Source organism: Ovis aries, chromosome 5 (genome assembly GCF_016772045.2).
Source record: "Ovis aries strain OAR_USU_Benz2616 breed Rambouillet chromosome 5, ARS-UI_Ramb_v3.0, whole genome shotgun sequence".
NCBI classification, from domain to species: domain Eukaryota; kingdom Metazoa; phylum Chordata; class Mammalia; order Artiodactyla; family Bovidae; genus Ovis; species Ovis aries.
In genome coordinates this window covers 2202789-2211345 of record NC_056058.1, presented here as the reverse complement: position 1 = coordinate 2211345, position 8557 = coordinate 2202789, and positions in this window count along the sequence as shown.

Below are 8557 nucleotides of genomic sequence, written 5' to 3'. Positions count from 1 at the left end.
AGATTGATTTATCATTGTCTCTTTATCTAGCTCCCCAACAAGTCTGTGAGCTTATGTTAAGAACTTGGCCCAGCACCCAGCTCAAGTTGAGCACATAGTAGGATGAGCAGATGTGTGTTAAATTAGGAAACAGGTGATCTAACTATTTCCGAGGAATAATTTGCTGAGGCTTGAGGGGATGTGTCATATCCCCTTTAAAATAAAATGACTTCAATTAGTCAGTGGGTCAATAAAATGCACTTCTATCCCCAGGGCTACATTTTATGGGAAACCTATACTCAACCTGGTGGTATAGACTTCCCTGGTGGTGCAGATGGTAAAGCATCTCTCTACAATGCGGGAGACCCGGGTTCGATCCCTGGGTTGGGAAGATCCCCTGGAGAAGGAAATGGCAATCCACTCCAGGGCTATTGCCTGGAAAATCCCATGGACAGAGGAGCCTGGTAGGCTACAGTCCACGGGGTCACAAAGAGTCAGACACGACTGAGTGACTTCACTATACTCAACCAGTTACACGGTGAATAAATGTTGGGGAGGAGAAAGAAAGCGGTGAAGCAGGGGGAGGTGGGAGAGGGAGGGGGTGTTAATTGTGACTGTGTTATCCTCTGAGTGTTATTCAGTAGATAACATCACTGTTTTATTTTGTTTTTTCTTTAACATCACTGTTTTTAAAGTGGTTTAATGTAGTTTCATTTTTTTCTTTTTTGATAGCAGATGGTACAAATTCAAAACTTGTACAGTGAAAGGTAACTTCCTCTCTCCCATTCTTCCACCTTTCCAGTTTCCCTTCCCAGCAGTAACAGCAGTTACCAGCTTCTATGTGTTTGAACTGTTGTGTTGGAGAAGACTCTTGAGAGTCCCTTGGACTGCAAGGAGATCCAACCAGTCCATCCTAAGGGAAATCAGTCCTAAATATTCATTGGAAGGACTGATGTTGAAGCTGAAGCTCCAATACTTTGGCCACCTGATGCGAAGAGCTGATTCATTAGAAAAGACCCTGATGCTGGAAAAGATTGAAGGCGAGAGGAGAAGGGGATGACAGAGGATGAGAAGGTTGGATGGCATCACCGACTCAATGGACATGAGTTTGAGTAAACTCTGATAGTTGGTGATGGACAGGAAGGCCTGGCATGCCGCAGTCCATGGGGTCATGAAGAGTTGGACACGACTGAGTGACTGAAGTGAACTAAACTGAGGTGTCCTTCCAGAGATAGTTTGTACATATACAACCGTCAACTTTCTATAACATAGGTGCTAGATATGTTGTCCTGCATTTTGCTTTTATTTAGCAACATATCTCAAAGACTTTTCCATTATGACTCTTTCCAATCGCTGCAAAATATCCCACTGCATGTGGTAAGAGCACATTGAGGTATGGGGAAGCCAGGAATTAACTTGAATTTGATGCTAACTAAAATGATCTTTTTCTTTTATCTAATTTGTTTCACTTTTTCTATTCATATTCAGTACTCCCATTTCATTTAGGTTATGTTTTCCAGTTTCTCCCTCTCTCTCTCTCTTTTTTTTTTAATGTTCTTTAAGGCTTGAGAAAGAACATAAAAAAAGAATATAGAAATAGTATGTGTAATATATATATTTTAGAAAACATGAACTTTTGCCTAACAAATATTTTGATGACATTTTGATTCCGCTTGTTTGACTTAGTATAAATAGAATGCTAGATTTCTAATTTTTAAAAAATAGATATGCAACAAAGGTTTACTGTAATGCAGGGAACTATAGTCAATATCTTGTAATAACCTATAATGGAAAATAATTTGAAAAATGATATATGTGTCTATGTATAACTGAATCACCTTGCTGTGCACCTGAACCATTGTAAGGCAACTATACTTCAATAAAATATATATATTAAGAAAAAAGGCAGGGTATAAAATGGTCTGTTAAAAAAAAAAGCACCCAACAGAACCTGGTATACTTTCCCAGTGAAGCTCCTCCTTTTGTTAAGTTGATATGTAAGCCTTTACCTCTGAGTATTCAGCAAGTCACTCATTACTGAGAGCTCCTCAGGCACAGGCGAATAAACCTTGTGTTTTCTCCTGTTAAAAAGAAAACCAGCACGTTCTGCTTTAATTATTAAAGAAAGAGAGATGCTGTAATTAACGTCCTTGGTTATGTGCATTGGCAAGTATTTTTGGCGGAAAAACTCCCTGAAGTGGATTGTTAGGTCCAAAGGGTGCCTGCAGTTTTTAACTTAGCCCAACAGTGGCATCTAGCCCTCCTTAGAGGCTGTACTGTGTGTCCGCAGGCATGGGAGGTGGGGGCCCCACAGCTTGCCCGCACAGAACATTAGCTAACTCCTTGATCTTTGCCGGTCTGAGCAAAAGGGTGTCTCAAGATGGGTTTTTGTTCCAGTTTGATTGAAATATAATCTGAGATATAATCAATTTACAGCATTGTGTGAGTTTAAGGTGTACAGTGTAATGATCCAATGTACATATATATTCAAAATGCTTACCACAGTAAGGTTGGTTAACACAGCCTTCACCTCACACACTTAGCATTTTGCTCTTGTTAATGGTGAGAACATGGAAGTTGTACTCTCATAGCAACTTTCAAGTGTACAATACAGTTTTATTAATTCAGTCACCATGCTAAACATTAGATCCTGGCACTTAATCATAACTGAGCGTGCCCTTATCTTACTGTGAATTAGGTTGGGCATCATTTCATGTTTTTATTAGATTGGGCATCATTTCATGTGCTTGAGAGCCATTGTTTTTCTCATTCTAGGCTTGTTGGTTTCTAGAAATCAATTTAAAGGCACTCTTATAACAAGACAATTAGGCTATTGTCATGAGTTGCAAATGTATTTTATTAGTTTTGGTTTTGGTCTTTGACTTTGTGGATAGTGGTGTTTTTGTTCCTTACAAAGCTTTTGATTCTTAAACAAAGTTGATTAATCTTTTCTTTTATGGCTTCTGAGTTTTAAATCACAGGTAAAAAGTACTTATCCACACCAAGATTACTTTTTAAATTATCCACTGTTTTCCAGCTTTATATTTTACTTTAAAATATTTGATCCATTGAAATAATTTTGGTGTAAGATGTGAGATTATAGGGCCAATTTAAATTTTGGGGGGATAGCTATCCAGATGTCAGAACATTATTTATTAATTAAGCCATTTTTTCCTCCCGCTGATTTAAGGTGTCATCTTTATTTTTTATCAGATTTCACACATATTTTGTTCTTTCTGGATTCTGTCCCATTGGTCTATCTGTGATCTATGAGTTAGTACTTTGAATTACTAATAGGTTGATATATAAATGAGTGAGTGAAGTGAGTGAAAGTTGCTTGGTGTCCAGCTCTTTGCAACCACATGGGCTGAATTCTCCAGGCCAGAATACTGGAGTCGGTAGCCTTTCCCTTCTGCAGGGGATCTTCCCAACCCAGGGAGCGAAGCTAGGTCTCCTGCATTGCAGGTGGATTCTTGACCAGCTGAGCTACAAGGGAAGCCCAAGAATACTGGAGTGGGCAGCCTATTCCTTCTCCAGCAGATCTTCCCAACCCAGGAATTGAACCAGGGTCTCCTGCATTACAGACAGATTCTTTACCCACTGAACTATAGGGGTTGATATATATGTATATCTATCTTGTCTGTGTGTATATGTGTGTGTGTATATATATATATATATATGACTTAAAAACATAGATTGACCTTAAAATAGAGGTAATAAGATGTATGTATTTCTGAAGTAATTTATCTGAAAATCTTCTTTCACTTTACTTAAGAAGATAATTATAACTTGATTTTAATGCTTGTGAGAATGTCAATGAAGATTTTAAAAATCTTTCACTTCAGTGAAGATTTAAAGAGTCTTTGACTTCCCTGGTGGCTCAGATGGTAAAGCACCTTGCTTACAATGTGGGAGACCTGGGTTCGATCGAGGAAGATCCTCTGGAGAAGGAAATGGCAACCCTCTCCAGTACTCTTGCCTGGAAAATCCCATGGACAGAGGAGCATGGTGGGTCCACCCAGTCCACTGGGTCGCAAAGAGTCAGACACGACTGAGCAACTTCACTTCACTTTGTACGCAACGTTTTCCATCACAGTTGAATTCCCTGATAAACAACTTAGTTTAAGGAGCATCTCTGAATGGAGTTCAAGAGTTACTACTTTGGGCACATTTTTGGCACTTGGGCCTTCATCTCTATGTGGTTTTAGCCCTTTATCTTTTCTTGCTTTTATAAAAAACTTGAATCATTGGGCAAAAAGTCAATATGATATAACAAAGCATGGTTAGCAAACTTGACCTTATGGAACTATATACAGACTGCAGCACTGTCCTCTGCAGAAATGTTATATAGCAAAATTAAAGTAGATCTTTTATTCTACCCAAAATGCTAGATTGTGTGTGATCCCTTTCACAGATGATAGTTTCAAGCTTGTCTTCATAGTAAGCAGGTCATTATTTTTTCTTGAAAATGTAGATCGTTCAAGGGAAGTCATCAATAGCTATTGTTTAATATCTTTTTTTTTTAAAAAAAGGAAAAAAGAAAGCTACCAAAAATAACCTTGGACTTAGGAAACCTAAGTCTGTCACTAGGAGCCTGGTTGAAGAATTTATATTTTTATAAGGGAAATAGAGTTCACATTTCTCTAGGTAGTGGTCTTTGAAGAAGAAATGCTAGTGGAGGGGTTGAAGGGCTTATTTCCCAGGCTCAAAATAAGCAGGTTATTTTAGAATTCTTGTCTAATAATTTCAATATCCAGAGTCTTTGCTCCAGATTGTTTCTGCTGGTTGTTTAACATGGCACCTTAGTTCCCTATTTGATTAATTATTTTTTGCTGCTATGCTGTTCCTTGTCTTTAAACAATTATATTGAAGGAATTCGAAAGCCTAGCTGCAGGCATGTTCTTCCAGGGAAGATTCACTTTTGTTTGTGTGAAGCACCTAATGGTCTGGGATATTTTAGAACACTCAGGGAAGGTGAATCTGTCTTCCCACCCCCATGAAGGCTGTCCTGTGGTCATAAAATCTTAGGAGTTGGCTCATTTTCCTCTAACTCTGAAGTGCACACACATCCTTGCAATCCTCTGGATGCTACAGAGAGGGGCACATGTTCAGTTCTGGTTTCTCCTTCACCCTGAAGTGTGTAGCCCTTTCAGTTTCCAGCTTTAAAATGGGAGGGTTTCCTTTTAGATGCCCCCCCATGAAACTGACTGTGGCTTTTGAGCTCTGTTTACCTTGCCCCAGCAGTTTGTCAGAAATCAGCTTTCAAATCTTCAAATGCCATCAGGCAGAAAGCTACTTCATCAGTCACTTTCTAGGATCACATTTTCACTTATGTTTTGACCTGGTAAATCTTCATGATCTTTTCAGCTTTTTGATACTTTTAAGAAGATTTTTAAAATATTTTATTGTGCCTTTCAATTGTTTTAATGAAAAAATTTGGGTTTTAATAAACTTGTCCTCATTCATCCCATGGGTAGAACCCTCTGTTCTCTCAAACCCTTCCAGTCAAGTGCCCCCACCTCTCCACTGAAACTGCTTAGATAAGGTGCCCTTTGATGACAGTGCCCTTTGCTGAACTTGATGATCAGTTCACAGCGCTCATATCACCTACCAGCAGCCCTTGACATCGTTGATTACCCTATTTACTTGGCTTTGCGTGCATGCTAGGTCATATCAGTTGTGTCTGACTCTGTGTGACCCTATGGACTGTAGCCCACCAGGCTCTTCTGTCCAGGGGATTCTCCAGGAAAGAATACTGGAGGGGGTTGCCATGCCCTCCTCCAGGAGATCTCCCTAACCCAAGGATTGAACCTGTCTCTTAAATCTCCTGCATTGGCAGGCAAGGTCTTTACCACTAGAGCCACCTGGCGGAGAAGGCAATGGCACCCCACTGCAGTACTCCTGCCTGGGAAATCCCATGGGCGGAGGAGCCTGGTAAGCTGCAGTCCATGGGGTCGCGAAGAGTCGGACACGACTGAGCGACTTCACTTTCACTTTTCACTTTCATGCATTGGAGAAGGACATGGCAACCCACTCCAGTGTTCTTGCCTGGAGAATCTCAGGGACAGGGGAGCCTGGTGGGCTGCCATCTATGGGGTCGGACAGAGTCGGACACGGCTGAAGTGACTTAGCAGCAGCAGCAGCAGCAGAGCCACCTGGGAAGCCTCTTACTTGGCTTTAGGTCAACACCTTTTCTTTGTTTTCCTCCTGCGTTACTGGGCTGCTACTTCCTCCTACTTTCTCCCTACTGTTCCATGGTAATAACATCTTCTGACAGTTCTCTCTCCTCTCCCTGACTGCTTAGTACCATTCTACCCTCTGACCTCTTCTTTTTTCTCTTTATATTCATGCAAATGAATGGTTTAAAATACCATCTGCAGACTGAGGACAGATTGAGGACTCCCAACCGGTCTTACACGTTCAGCATGGGCATCTACAGTGTAACCCAGATTCATGTATGTAACAGCTTACTCAAGGTCTCCACTAGGATGTCTAATTGAGATCTCAATCTTAACATATCCAAAATCATATTTTTCTTCCCCCAAACTGCCTGGGACTGAGGCATGAGAGAACAAAGGAAAAAAAGAAGGATTATGGTGAATTTTCCTATAAGGATCTTTCTAAGATCCTTATCTTGATCCAGAACTTGAGGGATTATTGTGGAACTCTGTTCAAACCCTGGTGCCCAAGGCCAGGTTTCAAACTAGGGATATTCAGGTTTTAGCTTTATCCCCAAATATGCCTGTTATCACTTATTTTCTAGAGTCCTTAAATAGCTATTCCATGTTTTTTGTCCAGGTTTTATAGCAGCATTCAGAGGAAGAGAGAAAGAATGGAGTCTACTTACTCCATATTATCCAGAACTGGAACCTAGAATAAAAATTTTATCTTTATACAGCATTGTGTTTTTCCTAAGTTACTCACCTGAATGTTTTGTTTACATTAATTTCCACAGATCCTTAAATTTTTCAGATGTATTGTCATATGAATCAGCCATTTTTTCTGCTTATATCACTTTTACACTGTAGTCCTCCATTTGGACTCCTTGGTCCTCCTCTGATTTAGATTACTTGCTTTCTAAATTGCCTACAAGGGACGACAGAGGATGAGATGGTTGGATGGCATCACTGCCTTGATGGACATGAGTTTGAACAAGCTCCAGGAGTTGATGATGGACAGGGAAGCCTGGTGTGCTGCAGTCCATGGGGTCACAAAGAGTTGGACACGACTGAGTGACTGAACTGAACTTCCAACTAGATCTTCTCTTCACTAGTTTCTTGGATTGGATCCATTGCCTCTTGGATCCCATGTATTCTTCCTTGCTTTACTCTGTAGTTTTTGTTGGAGGATATTCTCCAAAAGCATTCTAAGGAAACATAAGAGATGAACTTTACATCCTTGCATGTCTGAATATGTCTTCATCCTGCCTTTGTTTCAGATTAGTAGTTGATTGACTATAGAATTCCAAGAGTGGGTAAGAAGCAACGAATTTTTCTCTAAGTAGATTTGTAAACAATACCTTTGTTTCTAGTTCAATTCCTCGATCCTGCACCCTCCCATGTCCTACTCCTGTATCTAAGACCTCAGTCTTTCCCAGTCAGTGTCTTTAAGAAAAAAACTATCCTCTTTTCTCATTTCTAGTGCATAGGTGTCTGCTGATGGCTTTCTGCATCTGGTGTGAGTGTAGAGGTGTTCAGTTCAGTTCAGTTCAGTTCTGTCATGTCCAACTCTTTGTGGCATGCAAAGAGTGCAGCACGTCAGGCCTCCCTGTCCATCACCAACTCCCGGAGCTTGCTCAAACTCATGCCCATCGAGTGGGTGATGCCATCCAACCATTTCATCCTCTGTCGTCCCCTTCTTCTCCTGCCTTCAATCTTTCCCAGCATCAGGGTCTTATCCAATGAGTCAGTTCTTCACATCAAGTGGCCAGAGTATTGGAGTTTCAGCTTCAGCATCAGTCCTTCCAGTGAATATTCAGGACTGATTTCCTTTAGGATTGACAGGTTTGATCTCCTTGCAGTCCAAGGGACTCTCAAGAGTCTTTTCCTACAGCCACTGTGGAGAACAGTGTGGAGATTCCTTAAAAAACTGGATATAGACCTGCCGTATGACCCAGCAATCCCACTGCTGGGCATACACACCAAGGAAACCATAATTGAAAGAGACATGTGGGCCCCAATGTTCATCACAGCACTGCTTTTAATAACCAAGACATGGAAGCAACCTAGATGTCCATCAGCAGATGAATGGATAAGAAAGCTGTGGTACATATACACAATGGAGAATTACTCAGCCATTAAAAAGAATACATTTGCATCAGTTCTAATGAGGTGGATGAAACTGGAGCCTATTATACAGAGTGAAGTAAGCCAGAAAGAAAAACACCAATATAGTATACTAATGCATATATATGGAATTTAGAAAGATGGTGATGATAACCCTGTATTCGAGACAGCAAAAGAGACACAGATGCATAGAACAGTCTTTTGGACTCTGTGGGAGAGGGCGAGGGTGGGGTAATCCGGGAGAATAGCATTGAGACGTGTATTATCATATGTGAAACAGATCGCCAGTCCAG